We start from the raw sequence: 20805 nt of genomic DNA, 5'->3' as shown, positions 1-20805 counted from the left end.
AGGGGCAAGTGTGCCCTCTATCCCCATGTACTCGTTGCCTATACCTGAAGCGCCCTTAATGGTTGCCTGGTCCGTGCAAAGCAGCGTAAGCGGCAGGGGGGAATAGGTACACGGTACAAATGCCCCAGAACTTCATGCATTCTGCCTTGCCCTCCTCCCTCCTCTACCTTCGTTGAGAGTTTTCCCATTTTTAGAATACACTTTTCTTTTGCTGTCAAACGTTTTGCTAGGAATTGTCCCCAGTGTTTAGCGGCTGAACGTTGACCTCACTATATCTCCTCATTGGATAATCCTTCATTACCTCAACGGCCTTCTTCTTCGGCCTAGTACTTAAGAGGTATCAATCCGCATGACAGGGACCCTTTCCTTTTTTTTTTGTTGTTGCAGATTCCACGCTTTTCCACCAAGAGCCCAATACCCACAGATGAAGGTTTTCTAGTGTGGGAATCCCCCAGATTTCCCATCTACAGGTTCATCCCCCCCTGCAGAGCCGTATAGGAATCGCATATTTAGGAATGCACAGGTTCATCCCTTGCGCAGGGCCCAATAGAAATCCCAAGGATCTCCAGTGTACAGGTTCAACATTCCCAGCTAAGCCATCTAGAAATCCCTCATATCTCGCATGTATCGTTTCCTCCCTTCTTGCAAATCTAGTATGGAAATCCCCCAAATCTCCCAATTACAGGTTCATCCCTTCCGGCAAAGCTGCATATGCATCATCCAATATATCTCACAGGAGCCGATTCACCCCTCCCCGTGGAGCCCAATAGGAATCTTGCATATAGGAATGCCCAGGTTCATCCCGTCCGTCGTGCTCAATAGGAATGCCAAGGATCTTCAGTTTAAAGGCTCACCATTCCCCTCAGAGCCCTAGAGGAATCCCCCATATCTCCTGTGTTTCGTTTCCTCCATCCCTGCAAAGGTAGCAAAGGGACCTCAGATATCTGTCATTTATCGGCTCATCTCTCCACACAGAACTGTATAGGAATCCCATTGATCACCATGTGCAGGGTTATCCCTCCCTGCGAAGCCATATAGGCCTCATCCCATATATCTCCCAGGAACAGGTTAATCCCTTCCCGATGAGCCAATATACAAACCCCATAAATCTTCCCTGTGCAGGTTCATCCCTCTCCGCAGAGCCCTTTAAGAATCCCCCACATCTACTATATATCATTTCCCCCCACCCCCATGAGAATCCCACAGATCTCCCATGTATATGTTCATTCTTCTAGAGATCTCCCGTTTATAAGTTCATCCCTCAATTTAGAGCTGAATGGAATTTGCACACATTAGCATGTACATCCCTCCCCGTGCATCCCTACAGAAATCCCTCACATCTATGTGTCTGCTCATCCCTCCGAGCACAGCCGTATAGGAATAGCACACATAGGATTGAACATATTCCTCACTTCCCACTGAGCCCTACATGGATCTCACAGATCCCCAATGTTCATCCTTCCCAGCAGAGACCTTTAGGAATATAACAGATCCCCCATGTACAGGTTCACCCCTCCCCGCTCAGCTGCATAGGAATCCCTTGGGTCTCCCATTTTCAGGCTTCCCTGAAGAGCCCTATAGGAATATGCCAGATCTCCCATGTAAAGGTCCATCCCTCCCCACCCAGCTGTGAAGGGATCCCTTGGATCTCCCATATTCATCCTTCCCTGAAGAGCGCTCTAGGAATATACCAGATCTCCCCTGTAAAGGTCCATCCCTCCCCACCCAGCTGTGAAGGGATCCCTTGGATCTCCCATATTCATCCTTCCCTGAAGAGGAATATACAGATCTCTCATGTGCATGTCCATCCCTCCCCGCCCACCTGCATAGGAATCCCTTGGATCGCCCATATTCATCCTTCCCTGAAGAGCCCTATAGGAATATATAGATCTCCCATGTACAGGCCCACCCCTCCCCACCCAGCTGCTTAGGAATCCCTTTGATCTCCCATATTCATCCTTCCCTGAAGAGCCCTATAGGAATATACCAGATCTCCCATGTACAGGTTCATCCCTCCATGCCCAGCTGTATCGGAATCCCACGGATCACCCACGTCCATCCTTCCCTGCAGAATAGGAATATAACACATCTCCCATGTACAGGTCCATCCCTCCCTGCCCACCCGTGTAGGAATCCCTTGGCGCTCCCATATTCATCCTTCCCTGAAGAATCCCATAGGAATATTTCACATCTCCCATGTACAGGTCCATCCCTCCCTGCCCACCCGTATATGAATCCCACGGATCACCCATGTCCATCCTTCCCTGCAGACCCCTATATGAATATAACAGATCTCTCATGTACAGGTTCAACTCTCCCTGCCAAGTGGATAGGAATACCTTGGATCTCCCATGTTCATCCCTCCCTGCAGAGCCCTATAGGAATATAACATCTCCAATGTACAGGTTCGTCCCTCCCTTCCCAGCTGTATCGGAATCCCACGGATCACCCACGTCCATCCTTCCCTGCAGAATAGGAATATAACACATCTCCCATGTACAGGTCCATCCCTCCCTGCCCACCCGTGTAGGAATCCCTTGGCGCTCCCATATTCATCCTTCCCTGAAGAATCCCATAGGAATATTTCACATCTCCCATGTACAGGTCCATCCCTCCCTGCCCACCCGTATATGAATCCCACGGATCACCCATGTCCATCCTTCCCTGCAGACCCCTATATGAATATAACAGATCTCTCATGTACAGGTTCAACTCTCCCTGCCAAGTGGATAGGAATACCTTGGATCTCCCATGTTCATCCCTCCCTGCAGAGCCCTATAGGAATATAACATCTCCAATGTACAGGTTCGTCCCTCCCTTCCCAGCTGTATCGGAATCCCACGGATCACCCATGTCCATCCTTCCCTGCAGAGCCCAATAGGAAAATAGCAGATCTCCCATGTACAGGTACATCCCAGCCCACCGAGCTGTATAGGAAACCCACAGATCTCCCATGTTCATCCTTCTCCACTGAGCACTATATGAACATAAGATCTCTTATCCCTGCCCGCCCAGCTGTATAAGAATCCCTTGTCTCTCCCATATTCATCCTTCCCTGAAGAATCCCATAGGACTATACCAGATCTCCAATGTACAGGTCCACCCCTCCCCGCCCAGCTGTATAGGAATCCCTTGGATCTCTCGTGTAGTGGTTCAACCCTCCGCACTGAGTTATATAGGAATCCCTTGGAGCAGGTTTATCCCTCCTCCCGTTCTTGGATCCGTATTTTTTCACCTGCACACAATGGGTCAGAATCACACACAGGTGAATTCCTCCCCTCCCAAATGAGGCACTCACAGACCTCGAGGGCTTGGAACAACTATTACATAATTTGTTTGCATGCCCCTGTCCAACCAAGACTGCGTGAGATCTTTGTAGTGGCTTAATCCTGCAAGCCCCACGTCTTTAGACCACTCACACGCTCTTCTTCTCGTTTTTGATATGACGCCTTTTCAGTGTATCTTTCTCGCGTGTGTTTTTTACTGCCCTTCCTCTATTGATGTGAAAAAAATATGAGCGCTTTTCAGTCGATCCTTCCTGCAGTTGGGTGATAGTTTGCCACTGCTCATAGATGGCTTCTTGGTCTTGGGTTGTGATTGTTGCTCAGGGTGCGAAAGGAGCGTTTAAATGTATCCAAAACAAAACGGGGCTCGTCCGGGATTTGAACCCGGGACCTCTCGCACCCAAAGCGAGAATCATACCCCTAGACCAACGAGCCAGCTGTGAGCAGAGCCATGAGCGAGCAGTCAGCCTTGTGGCGTGCCACATCAGCACTGCTTCCTATTTTACTGTTCATTTATGCATGATATTAAATGGGAGTTTTGTGTTGCAATCACAACTGATCGTTAATATCAGTTCACCCTCCTATTAAATTTAGAGGTGGAAAGACATTGCCCGTTTTGTTAATTTATGTACACAGTTTTGAAAAAAGAGGTGTCATTTTGCTGAAAGCAACTCTGACTCTGTACGATGCCCATCCCTGCCTGATCCTCTCCATGATCTCTAGCATCTTGCACTGCGCGATTGAAACATGAATAAGAGGATACTGCTCCAGTCTGTGGAAAAGTGGATCTGAGAGTCTTATGAAATTATGCACAGCAACTGTGCAGTGGCTCGTTGGTCTAGGGGTATGATTCTCGCTTAGGGTGCGAGAGGTCCCGGGTTCAAATCCCGGACGAGCCCTCACTTCTTTTTTGACTCTTTCCAAATACGAAATAAACACAAGATTTAAATCTTCTATCACAATAAAACAACAGCAGTTTAGGATTTGAAGCCGCAACCCTATCGCACCCAAAGGAACAATCATACCAATTGACCAAGAAGCAGACCCACATAGAGCAAGGTGCTGAGATGGGAGTGGAATCTTTCACAGCTCCAAGTCCATTGAGTGCAGCATAAGGGACTGGGGCTGCTCAGAGCATGTACACATCGCAATCCTAATGTGGTGATCTCAATGGAATAAGGGCAGCGAGCCGGTCCTTGGAGATAGAGCTCTGATTACACATTTCTTTACATGGGCTCTTGGGTGCCAACTATTGATTTTCGCAACGGGGTCCAAAACGAAATTTTTATTTTCGCTATGACGGCACAAACTCCATCTCCAGGGCCAAAGCACACATTTTACAGCACATGTAGCAGCAGTAAATGGAAGAAAGCCATAGCATTACAGGCATGGCATGTCTAAATATAACCCCTCAGCAACAGTCGCCTAACCTGCTGAGGTGTGTCTGCAGCATTCTGCTTTAGTATTCCCTACCTCTCCCATGCCCGCAAACCGCTTAAGCCGGTCCCCGCTCACACACCTCCCCAATCAAGGCTAAGGGGACAATGATGCAGCCTTCCCTCTTTGAAATGAGCAACACTTGCTAATTTTGCAAGCTGTGTACTAAGCTTTATTAAGTCCGAGCCCAGCACGGGAGGAGCCAGAAGCCCTGCTTCGCCCAGTGATATCGAAGAGCATGTCACTGAATCTTTTATATTTCATGGTTTGTGGTTGTAGAAACTCCACGGGGCAACATAATACTCCTGCCCCCCCATTGTTTGAGGAGAACAGGGGCAAGTGTGCCCTCTATCCCCATGTACTCGTTGCCTATACCTGAAGCGCCCTTAATGGTTGCCTGGTCCGTGCAAAGCAGCGTAAGCGGCAGGGGAGAATAGGTACACGGTACAAATGCCCCAGAACTTTATGCACTCTGCCTTGCCCTCCTCCCTCCTCTACCTTCGTTGAGAGTTTTCCCATTTTTAGAATACACTTTTCTTTTGCTGTCAAACGTTTTGCTAGGAAATGTCCCCAGTGTTTAGCGGCTGAACGTTGACCTCACTATATCTCCTCATTGGATAATCCTTCATTACCTCAACGGCCTTCTTCTTCGGCCTAGTACTTAAGAGGTATCAATCCGCATGACAGGGACCCTTTCCTTTTTTTTTTGTTGTTGCAGATTCCACGCTTTTCCACCAAGAGCCCAATACCCACAGATGAAGGTTTTCTAGTGTGGGAATCCCCCAGATTTCCCATCTACAGGTTCATCCCCCCCTGCAGAGCCGTATAGGAATCGCATATTTAGGAATGCACAGGTTCATCCCTTGCGCAGGGCCCAATAGAAATCCCAAGGATCTCCAGTGTACAGGTTCAACATTCCCAGCTAAGCCATCTAGAAATCCCTCATATCTCGCATGTATCGTTTCCTCCCTTCTTGCAAATCTAGTATGGAAATCCCCCAAATCTCCCAATTACAGGTTCATCCCTTCCGGCAAAGCTGCATATGCATCATCCAATATATCTCACAGGAGCCGATTCACCCCTCCCCGTGGAGCCCAATAGGAATCTTGCATACAGGAATGCCCAGGTTCATCCCGTCCGTCGTGCTCAATAGGAATGCCAAGGATCTTCAGTTTAAAGGCTCACCATTCCCCTCAGAGCCCTAGAGGAATCCCCCATATCTCCTGTGTTTCGTTTCCTCCATCCCTGCAAAGGTAGCAAAGGGACCTCAGATATCTGTCATTTATCGGCTCATCTCTCCACACAGAACTGTATAGGAATCCCATTGATCACCATGTGCAGGGTTATCCCTCCCTGCGAAGCCATATAGGCCTCATCCCATATATCTCCCAGGAACAGGTTAATCCCTTCCCGATGAGCCAATATACAAACCCCATAAATCTTCCCTGTGCAGGTTCATCCCTCTCCGCAGAGCCCTTTAAGAATCCCCCACATCTACTATATATCATTTCCCCCCACCCCCATGAGAATCCCACAGATCTCCCATGTATATGTTCATTCTTCTAGAGATCTCCCGTTTATAAGTTCATCCCTCAATTTAGAGCTGAATGGAATTTGCACACATTAGCATGTACATCCCTCCCCGTGCATCCCTACAGAAATCCCTCACATCTATGTGTCTGCTCATCCCTCCGAGCACAGCCGTATAGGAATAGCACACATAGGATTGAACATATTCCTCACTTCCCACTGAGCCCTACATGGATCTCACAGATCCCCAATGTTCATCCTTCCCAGCAGAGACCTTTAGGAATATAACAGATCCCCCATGTACAGGTTCACCCCTCCCCGCTCAGCTGCATAGGAATCCCATGGGTCTCCCATTTTCAGGCTTCCCTGAAGAGCCCTATAGGAATATGCCAGATCTCCCATGTAAAGGTCCATCCCTCCCCACCCAGCTGTGAAGGGATCCCTTGGATCTCCCATATTCATCCTTCCCTGAAGAGCCCTATAGGAATATACCAGATCTCCCCTGTAAAGGTCCATCCCTCCCCACCCAGCTGTGAAGGGATCCCTTGGATCTCCCATATTCATCCTTCCCTGAAGAGGAATATACAGATCTCTCATGTGCATGTCCATCCCTCCCCGCCCACCTGCATAGGAATCCCTTGGATCGCCCATATTCATCCTTCCCTGAAGAGCCCTATAGGAATATATAGATCTCCCATGTACAGGCCCACCCCTCCCCACCCAGCTGCTTAGGAATCCCTTTGATCTCCCATATTCATCCTTCCCTGAAGAGCCCTATAGGAATATACCAGATCTCCCATGTACAGGTTCATCCCTCCATGCCCAGCTGTATCGGAATCCCACGGATCACCCACGTCCATCCTTCCCTGCAGAATAGGAATATAACACATCTCCCATGTACAGGTCCATCCCTCCCTGCCCACCCGTGTAGGAATCCCTTGGCGCTCCCATATTCATCCTTCCCTGAAGAATCCCATAGGAATATTTCACATCTCCCATGTACAGGTCCATCCCTCCCTGCCCACCCGTATATGAATCCCACGGATCACCCATGTCCATCCTTCCCTGCAGACCCCTATATGAATATAACAGATCTCTCATGTACAGGTTCAACTCTCCCTGCCAAGTGGATAGGAATACCTTGGATCTCCCATGTTCATCCCTCCCTGCAGAGCCCTATAGGAATATAACATCTCCAATGTACAGGTTCGTCCCTCCCTTCCCAGCTGTATCGGAATCCCACGGATCACCCATGTCCATCCTTCCCTGCAGAGCCCAATAGGAAAATAGCAGATCTCCCATGTACAGGTACATCCCAGCCCACCGAGCTGTATAGGAAACCCACAGATCTCCCATGTTCATCCTTCTCCACTGAGCACTATATGAACATAAGATCTCTTATCCCTGCCCGCCCAGCTGTATAAGAATCCCTTGTCTCTCCCATATTCATCCTTCCCTGAAGAATCCCATAGGACTATACCAGATCTCCAATGTACAGGTCCACCCCTCCCCGCCCAGCTGTATAGGAATCCCTTGGATCTCTCGTGTAGTGGTTCATCCCTCCGCACTGAGTTATATAGGAATCCCTTGGAGCAGGTTTATCCCTCCTCCCGTTCTTGGATCCGTATTTTTTCACCTGCACACAATGGGTCAGAATCACACACAGGTGAATTCCTCCCCTCCCAAATGAGGCACTCACAGACCTCGAGGGCTTGGAACAACTATTACATAATTTGTTTGCATGCCCCTGTCCAACCAAGACTGCGTGAGATCTTTGTAGTGGCTTAATCCTGCAAGCCCCACGTCTTTAGACCACTCACACGCTCTTCTTCTCGTTTTTGATATGACGCCTTTGCAGTGTATCTTTCTCGCGTGTGTTTTTTACTGCCCTTCCTCTATTGATGTGAAAAAAATATGAGCGCTTTTCAGTCGATCCTTCCTGCAGTTGGGTGATAGTTTGCCACTGCTCATAGATGGCTTCTTGGTCTTGGGTTGTGATTGTTGCTCAGGGTGCGAAAGGAGCGTTTAAATGTATCCAAAACAAAACGGGGCTCGTCCGGGATTTGAACCCGGGACCTCTCGCACCCAAAGCGAGAATCATACCCCTAGACCAACGAGCCAGCTGTGAGCAGAGCCATGAGCGAGCAGTCAGCCTTGTGGCGTGCCACATCAGCACTGCTTCCTATTTTACTGTTCATTTATGCATGATATTAAATGGGAGTTTTGTGTTGCAATCACAACTGATCGTTAATATCAGTTCACCCTCCTATTAAATTTAGAGGTGGAAAGACATTGCCCGTTTTGTTAATTTATGTACACAGTTTTGAAAAAACAGGTGTCATTTTGCTGAAAGCAACTCTGACTCTGTACGATGCCCATCCCTGCCTGATCCTCTCCATGATCTCTAGCATCTTGCACTGCGCGATTGAAACATGAATAAGAGGATACTGCTCCAGTCTGTGGAAAAGTGGATCTGAGAGTCTTATGAAATTATGCACAGCAGCTGTGCAGTGGCTCGTTGGTCTAGGGGTATGATTCTCGCTTAGGGTGCGAGAGGTCCCGGGTTCAAATCCCGGACGAGCCCTCACTTCTTTTTTGACTCTTTCCAAATACGAAATAAACACAAGATTTAAATCTTCTATCACAATAAAACAACAGCAGTTTAGGATTTGAAGCCGCAACCCTATCGCACCCAAAGCAACAATCATACCAATTGACCAAGAAGCAGACCCACATAGAGCAAGGTGCTGAGATGGGAGTGGAATCTTTCACAGCTCCAAGTCCATTGAGTGCAGCATAAGGGACTGGGGCTGCTCAGAGCATGTACACATCGCAATCCTAATGTGGTGATCTCAATGGAATAAGGGCAGCGAGCCGGTCCTTGGAGATAGAGCTCTGATTACACATTTCTTTACATGGGCTCTTGGGTGCCAACTATTGATTTTCGCAACGGGGTCCAAAACGAAATTTTTATTTTCGCTATGACGGCACAAATTCCATCTCCAGAGCCAAAGCACACATTTTACAGCACATGTAGCAGCAGTAAATGGAAGAAAGCCATAGCATTACAGGCATGGCATGTCTAAATATAACCCCTCAGCAACAGTCGCCTAACCTGCTGAGGTGTGTCTGCAGCATTCTGCTTTAGTATTCCCTACCTCTCCCATGCCCGCAAACCGCTTAAGCCGGTCCCCCGCTCACACACCTCCCCAATCAAGGCTAAGGGGACAATGATGCAGCCTTCCCTCTTTGAAATGAGCAACACTTGCTAATTTTGCAAACTGTGTACTAAGCTTTATTAAGTCCGAGCCCAGCACGGGAGGAGCCAGAAGCCCTGCTTCGCCCAGTGATATCGAAGAGCATGTCACTGAATATTTTATATTTCATGGTTTGTGGTTGTAGAAACTCCACGGGGCAACATAATACTCCTGCCCCCCCATTGTTTGAGGAGAACAGGGGCAAGTGTGCCCTCTATCCCCATGTACTCGTTGCCTATACCTGAAGCGCCCTTAATGGTTGCCTGGTCCGTGCAAAGCAGCGTAAGCGGCAGGGGGGAATAGGTACACGGTACAAATGCCCCAGAACTTCATGCATTCTGCCTTGCCCTCCTCCCTCCTCTACCTTCGTTGAGAGTTTTCCCATTTTTAGAATACACTTTTCTTTTGCTGTCAAACGTTTTGCTAGGAATTGTCCCCAGTGTTTAGCGGCTGAACGTTGACCTCACTATATCTCCTCATTGGATAATCCTTCATTACCTCAACGGCCTTCTTCTTCGGCCTAGTACTTAAGAGGTATCAATCCGCATGACAGGGACCCTTTCCTTTTTTTTTTGTTGTTGCAGATTCCACGCTTTTCCACCAAGAGCCCAATACCCACAGATGAAGGTTTTCTAGTGTGGGAATCCCCCAGATTTCCCATCTACAGGTTCATCCCCCCCTGCAGAGCCGTATAGGAATCGCATATTTAGGAATGCACAGGTTCATCCCTTGCGCAGGGCCCAATAGAAATCCCAAGGATCTCCAGTGTACAGGTTCAACATTCCCAGCTAAGCCATCTAGAAATCCCTCATATCTCGCATGTATCGTTTCCTCCCTTCTTGCAAATCTAGTATGGAAATCCCCCAAATCTCCCAATTACAGGTTCATCCCTTCCGGCAAAGCTGCATATGCATCATCCAATATATCTCACAGGAGCCGATTCACCCCTCCCCGTGGAGCCCAATAGGAATCTTGCATATAGGAATGCCCAGGTTCATCCCGTCCGTCGTGCTCAATAGGAATGCCAAGGATCTTCAGTTTAAAGGCTCACCATTCCCCTCAGAGCCCTAGAGGAATCCCCCATATCTCCTGTGTTTCGTTTCCTCCATCCCTGCAAAGGTAGCAAAGGGACCTCAGATATCTGTCATTTATCGGCTCATCTCTCCACACAGAACTGTATAGGAATCCCATTGATCACCATGTGCAGGGTTATCCCTCCCTGCGAAGCCATATAGGCCTCATCCCATATATCTCCCAGGAACAGGTTAATCCCTTCCCGATGAGCCAATATACAAACCCCATAAATCTTCCCTGTGCAGGTTCATCCCTCTCCGCAGAGCCCTTTAAGAATCCCCCACATCTACTATATATCATTTCCCCCCACCCCCATGAGAATCCCACAGATCTCCCATGTATATGTTCATTCTTCTAGAGATCTCCCGTTTATAAGTTCATCCCTCAATTTAGAGCTGAATGGAATTTGCACACATTAGCATGTACATCCCTCCCCGTGCATCCCTACAGAAATCCCTCACATCTATGTGTCTGCTCATCCCTCCGAGCACAGCCGTATAGGAATAGCACAAATAGGATTGAACATATTCCTCACTTCCCACTGAGCCCTACATGGATCTCACAGATCCCCAATGTTCATCCTTCCCAGCAGAGACCTTTAGGAATATAACAGATCCCCCATGTACAGGTTCACCCCTCCCCGCTCAGCTGCATAGGAATCCCTTGGGTCTCCCATTTTCAGGCTTCCCTGAAGAGCCCTATAGGAATATGCCAGATCTCCCATGTAAAGGTCCATCCCTCCCCACCCAGCTGTGAAGGGATCCCTTGGATCTCCCATATTCATCCTTCCCTGAAGAGCGCTCTAGGAATATACCAGATCTCCCCTGTAAAGGTCCATCCCTCCCCACCCAGCTGTGAAGGGATCCCTTGGATCTCCCATATTCATCCTTCCCTGAAGAGGAATATACAGATCTCTCATGTGCATGTCCATCCCTCCCCGCCCACCTGCATAGGAATCCCTTGGATCGCCCATATTCATCCTTCCCTGAAGAGCCCTATAGGAATATATAGATCTCCCATGTACAGGCCCACCCCTCCCCACCCAGCTGCTTAGGAATCCCTTTGATCTCCCATATTCATCCTTCCCTGAAGAGCCCTATAGGAATATACCAGATCTCCCATGTACAGGTTCATCCCTCCATGCCCAGCTGTATCGGAATCCCACGGATCACCCACGTCCATCCTTCCCTGCAGAATAGGAATATAACACATCTCCCATGTACAGGTCCATCCCTCCCTGCCCACCCGTGTAGGAATCCCTTGGCGCTCCCATATTCATCCTTCCCTGAAGAATCCCATAGGAATATTTCACATCTCCCATGTACAGGTCCATCCCTCCCTGCCCACCCGTATATGAATCCCACGGATCACCCATGTCCATCCTTCCCTGCAGACCCCTATATGAATATAACAGATCTCTCATGTACAGGTTCAACTCTCCCTGCCAAGTGGATAGGAATACCTTGGATCTCCCATGTTCATCCCTCCCTGCAGAGCCCTATAGGAATATAACATCTCCAATGTACAGGTTCGTCCCTCCCTTCCCAGCTGTATCGGAATCCCACGGATCACCCACGTCCATCCTTCCCTGCAGAATAGGAATATAACACATCTCCCATGTACAGGTCCATCCCTCCCTGCCCACCCGTGTAGGAATCCCTTGGCGCTCCCATATTCATCCTTCCCTGAAGAATCCCATAGGAATATTTCACATCTCCCATGTACAGGTCCATCCCTCCCTGCCCACCCGTATATGAATCCCACGGATCACCCATGTCCATCCTTCCCTGCAGACCCCTATATGAATATAACAGATCTCTCATGTACAGGTTCAACTCTCCCTGCCAAGTGGATAGGAATACCTTGGATCTCCCATGTTCATCCCTCCCTGCAGAGCCCTATAGGAATATAACATCTCCAATGTACAGGTTCGTCCCTCCCTTCCCAGCTGTATCGGAATCCCACGGATCACCCATGTCCATCCTTCCCTGCAGAGCCCAATAGGAAAATAGCAGATGTCCCATGTACAGGTACATCCCAGCCCACCGAGCTGTATAGGAAACCCACAGATCTCCCATGTTCATCCTTCTCCACTGAGCACTATATGAACATAAGATCTCTTATCCCTGCCCGCCCAGCTGTATAAGAATCCCTTGTCTCTCCCATATTCATCCTTCCCTGAAGAATCCCATAGGACTATACCAGATCTCCAATGTACAGGTCCACCCCTCCCCGCCCAGCTGTATAGGAATCCCTTGGATCTCTCGTGTAGTGGTTCAACCCTCCGCACTGAGTTATATAGGAATCCCTTGGAGCAGGTTTATCCCTCCTCCCGTTCTTGGATCCGTATTTTTTCACCTGCACACAATGGGTCAGAATCACACACAGGTGAATTCCTCCCCTCCCAAATGAGGCACTCACAGACCTCGAGGGCTTGGAACAACTATTACATAATTTGTTTGCATGCCCCTGTCCAACCAAGACTGCGTGAGATCTTTGGAGTGGCTTAATCCTGCAAGCCCCACGTCTTTAGACCACTCACACGCTCTTCTTCTTGTTTTTGATATGACGCCTTTTCAGTGTATCTTTCTCGCGTGTGTTTTTTACTGCCCTTCCTCTATTGATGTGAAAAAAATATGAGCGCTTTTCAGTCGATCCTTCCTGCAGTTGGGTGATAGTTTGCCACTGCTCATAGATGGCTTCTTGGTCTTGGGTTGTGATTGTTGCTCAGGGTGCGAAAGGAGCGTTTAAATGTATCCAAAACAAAACGGGGCTCGTCCGGGATTTGAACCCGGGACCTCTCGCACCCAAAGCGAGAATCATACCCCTAGACCAACGAGCCAGCTGTGAGCAGAGCCATGAGCGAGCAGTCAGCCTTGTGGCGTGCCACATCAGCACTGCTTCCTATTTTACTGTTCATTTATGCATGATATTAAATGGGAGTTTTGTGTTGCAATCACAACTGATCGTTAATATCAGTTCACCCTCCTATTAAATTTAGAGGTGGAAAGACATTGCCCGTTTTGTTAATTTATGTACACAGTTTTGAAAAAAGAGGTGTCATTTTGCTGAAAGCAACTCTGACTCTGTACGATGCCCATCCCTGCCTGATCCTCTCCATGATCTCTAGCATCTTGCACTGCGCGATTGAAACATGAATAAGAGGATACTGCTCCAGTCTGTGGAAAAGTGGATCTGAGAGTCTTATGAAATTATGCACAGCAACTGTGCAGTGGCTCGTTGGTCTAGGGGTATGATTCTCGCTTAGGGTGCGAGAGGTCCCGGGTTCAAATCCCGGACGAGCCCTCACTTCTTTTTTGACTCTTTCCAAATACGAAATAAACACAAGATTTAAATCTTCTATCACAATAAAACAACAGCAGTTTAGGATTTGAAGCCGCAACCCTATCGCACCCAAAGGAACAATCATACCAATTGACCAAGAAGCAGACCCACATAGAGCAAGGTGCTGAGATGGGAGTGGAATCTTTCACAGCTCCAAGTCCATTGAGTGCAGCATAAGGGACTGGGGCTGCTCAGAGCATGTACACATCGCAATCCTAATGTGGTGATCTCAATGGAATAAGGGCAGCGAGCCGGTCCTTGGAGATAGAGCTCTGATTACACATTTCTTTACATGGGCTCTTGGGTGCCAACTATTGATTTTCGCAACGGGGTCCAAAACGAAATTTTTATTTTCGCTATGACGGCACAAACTCCATCTCCAGGGCCAAAGCACACATTTTACAGCACATGTAGCAGCAGTAAATGGAAGAAAGCCATAGCATTACAGGCATGGCATGTCTAAATATAACCCCTCAGCAACAGTCGCCTAACCTGCTGAGGTGTGTCTGCAGCATTCTGCTTTAGTATTCCCTACCTCTCCCATGCCCGCAAACCGCTTAAGCCGGTCCCCGCTCACACACCTCCCCAATCAAGGCTAAGGGGACAATGATGCAGCCTTCCCTCTTTGAAATGAGCAACACTTGCTAATTTTGCAAGCTGTGTACTAAGCTTTATTAAGTCCGAGCCCAGCACGGGAGGAGCCAGAAGCCCTGCTTCGCCCAGTGATATCGAAGAGCATGTCACTGAATCTTTTATATTTCATGGTTTGTGGTTGTAGAAACTCCACGGGGCAACATAATACTCCTGCCCCCCCATTGTTTGAGGAGAACAGGGGCAAGTGTGCCCTCTATCCCCATGTACTCGTTGCCTATACCTGAAGCGCCCTTAATGGTTGCCTGGTCCGTGCAAAGCAGCGTAAGCGGCAGGGGAGAATAGGTACACGGTACAAATGCCCCAGAACTTTATGCACTCTGCCTTGCCCTCCTCCCTCCTCTACCTTCGTTGAGAGTTTTCCCATTTTTAGAATACACTTTTCTTTTGCTGTCAAACGTTTTGCTAGGAAATGTCCCCAGTGTTTAGCGGCTGAACGTTGACCTCACTATATCTCCTCATTGGATAATCCTTCATTACCTCAACGGCCTTCTTCTTCGGCCTAGTACTTAAGAGGTATCAATCCGCATGACAGGGACCCTTTCCTTTTTTTTTTGTTGTTGCAGATTCCACGCTTTTCCACCAAGAGCCCAATACCCACAGATGAAGGTTTTCTAGTGTGGGAATCCCCCAGATTTCCCATCTACAGGTTCATCCCCCCCTGCAGAGCCGTATAGGAATCGCATATTTAGGAATGCACAGGTTCATCCCTTGCGCAGGGCCCAATAGAAATCCCAAGGATCTCCAGTGTACAGGTTCAACATTCCCAGCTAAGCCATCTAGAAATCCCTCATATCTCGCATGTATCGTTTCCTCCCTTCTTGCAAATCTAGTATGGAAATCCCCCAAATCTCCCAATTACAGGTTCATCCCTTCCGGCAAAGCTGCATATGCTCTTTGAAATGAGCAACACTTGCTAATTTTGCAAACTGTGTACTAAGCTTTATTAAGTCCGAGCCCAGCACGGGAGGAGCCAGAAGCCCTGCTTCGCCCAGTGATATCGAAGAGCATGTCACTGAATATTTTATATTTCATGGTTTGTGGTTGTAGAAACTCCACGGGGCAACATAATACTCCTGCCCCCCCATTGTTTGAGGAGAACAGGGGCAAGTGTGCCCTCTATCCCCATGTACTCGTTGCCTATACCTGAAGCGCCCTTAATGGTTGCCTGGTCCGTGCAAAGCAGCGTAAGCGGCAGGGGGGAATAGGTACACGGTACAAATGCCCCAGAACTTCATGCATTCTGCCTTGCCCTCCTCCCTCCTCTACCTTCGTTGAGAGTTTTCCCATTTTTAGAATACACTTTTCTTTTGCTGTCAAACGTTTTGCTAGGAATTGTCCCCAGTGTTTAGCGGCTGAACGTTGACCTCACTATATCTCCTCATTGGATAATCCTTCATTACCTCAACGGCCTTCTTCTTCGGCCTAGTACTTAAGAGGTATCAATCCGCATGACAGGGACCCTTTCCTTTTTTTTTTGTTGTTGCAGATTCCACGCTTTTCCACCAAGAGCCCAATACCCACAGATGAAGGTTTTCTAGTGTGGGAATCCCCCAGATTTCCCATCTACAGGTTCATCCCCCCCTGCAGAGCCGTATAGGAATCGCATATTTAGGAATGCACAGGTTCATCCCTTGCGCAGGGCCCAATAGAAATCCCAAGGATCTCCAGTGTACAGGTTCAACATTCCCAGCTAAGCCATCTAGAAATCCCTCATATCTCGCATGTATCGTTTCCTCCCTTCTTGCAAATCTAGTATGGAAATCCCCCAAATCTCCCAATTACAGGTTCATCCCTTCCGGCAAAGCTGCATATGCATCATCCAATATATCTCACAGGAGCCGATTCACCCCTCCCCGTGGAGCCCAATAGGAATCTTGCATATAGGAATGCCCAGGTTCATCCCGTCCGTCGTGCTCAATAGGAATGCCAAGGATCTTCAGTTTAAAGGCTCACCATTCCCCTCAGAGCCCTAGAGGAATCCCCCATATCTCCTGTGTTTCGTTTCCTCCATCCCTGCAAAGGTAGCAAAGGGACCTCAGATATCTGTCATTTATCGGCTCATCTCTCCACACAGAACTGTATAGGAATCCCATTGATCACCATGTGCAGGGTTATCCCTCCCTGCGAAGCCATATAGGCCTCATCCCATATATCTCCCAGGAACAGGTTAATCCCTTCCCGATGAGCCAATATACAAACCCCATAAATCTTCCCTGTGCAGGTTCATCCCTCTCCGCAGAGCCCTTTAAGAATCCCCCACATCTACTATATATCATTTCCCCCCACCCCCATGAGAATCCCACAGATCTCCCATGTATATGTTCATTCTTCTAGAGATCTCCCGTTTATAAGTTCATCCCTCAATTTAGAGCTGAATGGAATTTGCACACATTAGCATGTACATCCCTCCCCGTGCATCCCTACAGAAATCCCTCACATCTATGTGTCTGCTCATCCCTCCGAGCACAGCCGTATAGGAATAGCACAAATAGGATTGAACATATTCCTCACTTCCCACTGAGCCCTACATGGATCTCACAGATCCCCAATGTTCATCCTTCCCAGCAGAGACCTTTAGGAATATAACAGATCCCCCATGTACAGGTTCACCCCTCCCCGCTCAGCTGCATAGGAATCCCTTGGGTCTCCCATTTTCAGGCTTCCCTGAAGAGCCCTATAGGAATATGCCAGATCTCCCATGTAAAGGTCCATCCCTCCCCACCCAGCTGTGAAGGGATCCCTTGGATCTCCCATATTCATCCTTCCCTGAAGAGCGCTCTAGGAATATACCAGATCTCCCCTGTAAAGGTCCATCCCTCCCCACCCAGCTGTGAAGGGATCCCTTGGATCTCCCATATTCATCCTTCCCTGAAGAGGAATATACAGATCTCTCATGTGCATGTCCATCCCTCCCCGCCCACCTGCATAGGAATCCCTTGGATCGCCCATATTCATCCTTCCCTGAAGAGCCCTATAGGAATATATAGATCTCCCATGTACAGGCCCACCCCTCCCCACCCAGCTGCTTAGGAATCCCTTTGATCTCCCATATTCATCCTTCCCTGAAGAGCCCTATAGGAATATACCAGATCTCCCATGTACAGGTTCATCCCTCCATGCCCAGCTGTATCGGAATCCCACGGATCACCCACGTCCATCCTTCCCTGCAGAATAGGAATATAACACATCTCCCATGTACAGGTCCATCCCTCCCTGCCCACCCGTGTAGGAATCCCTTGGCGCTCCCATATTCATCCTTCCCTGAAGAATCCCATAGGAATATTTCACATCTCCCATGTACAGGTCCATCCCTCCCTGCCCACCCGTATATGAATCCCACGGATCACCCATGTCCATCCTTCCCTGCAGACCCCTATATGAATATAACAGATCTCTCATGTACAGGTTCAACTCTCCCTGCCAAGTGGATAGGAATACCTTGGATCTCCCATGTTCATCCCTCCCTGCAGAGCCCTATAGGAATATAACATCTCCAATGTACAGGTTCGTCCCTCCCTTCCCAGCTGTATCGGAATCCCACGGATCACCCACGTCCATCCTTCCCTGCAGAATAGGAATATAACACATCTCCCATGTACAGGTCCATCCCTCCCTGCCCACCCGTGTAGGAATCCCTTGGCGCTCCCATATTCATCCTTCCCTGAAGAATCCCATAGGAATATTTCACATCTCCCATGTACAGGTCCATCCCTCCCTGCCCACCCGTATATGAATCCCACGGATCACCCATGTCCATCCTTCCCTGCAGACCCCTATATGAATATAACAGATCTCTCATGTACAGGTTCAACTCTCCCTGCCAAGTGGATAGGAATACCTTGGATCTCCCATGTTCATCCCTCCCTGCAGAGCCCTATAGGAATATAACATCTCCAATGTACAGGTTCGTCCCTCCCTTCCCAGCTGTATCGGAATCCCACGGATCACCCATGTCCATCCTTCCCTGCAGAGCCCAATAGGAAAATAGCAGATGTCCCATGTACAGGTACATCCCAGCCCACCGAGCTGTATAGGAAACCCACAGATCTCCCATGTTCATCCTTCTCCACTGAGCACTATATGAACATAAGATCTCTTATCCCTGCCCGCCCAGCTGTATAAGAATCCCTTGTCTCTCCCATATTCATCCTTCCCTGAAGAATCCCATAGGACTATACCAGATCTCCAATGTACAGGTCCACCCCTCCCCGCCCAGCTGTATAGGAATCCCTTGGATCTCTCGTGTAGTGGTTCAACCCTCCGCACTGAGTTATATAGGAATCCCTTGGAGCAGGTTTATCCCTCCTCCCGTTCTTGGATCCGTATTTTTTCACCTGCACACAATGGGTCAGAATCACACACAGGTGAATTCCTCCCCTCCCAAATGAGGCACTCACAGACCTCGAGGGCTTGGAACAACTATTACATAATTTGTTTGCATGCCCCTGTCCAACCAAGACTGCGTGAGATCTTTGGAGTGGCTTAATCCTGCAAGCCCCACGTCTTTAGACCACTCACACGCTCTTCTTCTTGTTTTTGATATGACGCCTTTTCAGTGTATCTTTCTCGCGTGTGTTTTTTACTGCCCTTCCTCTATTGATGTGAAAAAAATATGAGCGCTTTTCAGTCGATCCTTCCTGCAGTTGGGTGATAGTTTGCCACTGCTCATAGATGGCTTCTTGGTCTTGGGTTGTGATTGTTGCTCAGGGTGCGAAAGGAGCGTTTAAATGTATCCAAAACAAAACGGGGCTCGTCCGGGATTTGAACCCGGGACCTCTCGCACCCAAAGCGAGAATCATACCCCTAGACCAACGAGCCAGCTGTGAGCAGAGCCATGAGCGAGCAGTCAGCCTTGTGGCGTGCCACATCAGCACTGCTTCCTATTTTACTGTTCATTTATGCATGATATTAAATGGGAGTTTTGTGTTGCAATCACAACTGATCGTTAATATCAGTTCACCCTCCTATTAAATTTAGAGGTGGAAAGACATTGCCCGTTTTGTTAATTTATGTACACAGTTTTGAAAAAAGAGGTGTCATTTTGCTGAAAGCAACTCTGACTCTGTACGATGCCCATCCCTGCCTGATCCTCTCCATGATCTCTAGCATCTTGCACTGCGCGATTGAAACATGAATAAGAGGATACTGCTCCAGTCTGTGGAAAAGTGGATCTGAGAGTCTTATGAAATTATGCACAGCAACTGTGCAGTGGCTCGTTGGTCTAGGGGTATGATTCTCGCTTAGGGTGCGAGAGGTCCCGGGTTCAAATCCCGGACGAGCCCTCACTTCTTTTTTGACTCTTTCCAAATACGAAATAAACACAAGATTTAAATCTTCTATCACAATAAAACAACAGCAGTTTAGGATTTGAAGCCGCAACCCTATCGCACCCAAAGGAACAATCATACCAATTGACCAAGAAGCAGACCCACATAGAGCAAGGTGCTGAGATGGGAGTGGAATCTTTCACAGCTCCAAGTCCATTGAGTGCAGCATAAGGGACTGGGGCTGCTCAGAGCATGTACACATCGCAATCCTAATGTGGTGATCTCAATGGAATAAGGGCAGCGAGCCGGTCCTTGGAGATAGAGCTCTGATTACACATTTCTTTACATGGGCTCTTGGGTGCCAACTATTGATTTTCGCAACGGGGTCCAAAACGAAATTTTTATTTTCGCTATGACGGCACAAACTCCATCTCCAGGGCCAAAGCACACATTTTACAGCACATGTAGCAGCAGTAAATGGAAGAAAGCCATAGCATTACAGGCATGGCATGTCTAAATATAACCCCTCAGCAACAGTCGCCTAACCTGCTGAGGTGTGTCTGCAGCATTCTGCTTTAGTATTCCCTACCTCTCCCATGCCCGCAAACCGCTTAAGCCGGTCCCCGCTCACACACCTCCCCAATCAAGGCTAAGGGGACAATGATGCAGCCTTCCCTCTTTGAAATGAGCAACACTTGCTAATTTTGCAAGCTGTGTACTAAGCTTTATTAAGTCCGAGCCCAGCACGGGAGGAGCCAGAAGCCCTGCTTCGCCCAGTGATATCGAAGAGCATGTCACTGAATCTTTTATATTTCATGGTTTGTGGTTGTAGAAACTCCACGGGGCAACATAATACTCCTGCCCCCCCATTGTTTGAGGAGAACAGGGGCAAGTGTGCCCTCTATCCCCATGTACTCGTTGCCTATACCTGAAGCGCCCTTAATGGTTGCCTGGTCC

The 20805-nt window shown here is 48.4% G+C and overlaps 4 non-coding genes across 4 annotated transcripts; all 4 read right to left on the bottom strand.

The window, feature by feature from the left end:
* Positions 1-3647: 3647 nt before the first annotated feature.
* TRNAP-UGG (transfer RNA proline (anticodon UGG)) lies at positions 3648-3719 on the bottom strand. Its single transcript has one exon. It is a non-coding gene; the product is annotated as a tRNA-Pro (tRNA).
* Positions 3720-8299: 4580 nt separating this feature from the next.
* TRNAP-UGG (transfer RNA proline (anticodon UGG)) lies at positions 8300-8371 on the bottom strand. Its single transcript has one exon. It is a non-coding gene; the product is annotated as a tRNA-Pro (tRNA).
* Positions 8372-13352: 4981 nt separating this feature from the next.
* TRNAP-UGG (transfer RNA proline (anticodon UGG)) lies at positions 13353-13424 on the bottom strand. The gene has a single exon. It is a non-coding gene; the product is annotated as a tRNA-Pro (tRNA).
* Positions 13425-19327: 5903 nt separating this feature from the next.
* Positions 19328-19399, bottom strand: TRNAP-UGG (transfer RNA proline (anticodon UGG)). Its single transcript has one exon. It is a non-coding gene; the product is annotated as a tRNA-Pro (tRNA).
* Positions 19400-20805: the final 1406 nt, after the last annotated feature.

This window comes from Ambystoma mexicanum, chromosome 12 (genome assembly GCF_040938575.1).
Source record: "Ambystoma mexicanum isolate Mex_15411 chromosome 12, UKY_AmexF1_1, whole genome shotgun sequence".
Classification (NCBI taxonomy): Eukaryota; Metazoa; Chordata; class Amphibia; order Caudata; family Ambystomatidae; genus Ambystoma; species Ambystoma mexicanum.
Note: the sequence above shows the minus strand (reverse complement) of the source record. Positions and strands in the feature narration are given on the sequence as shown.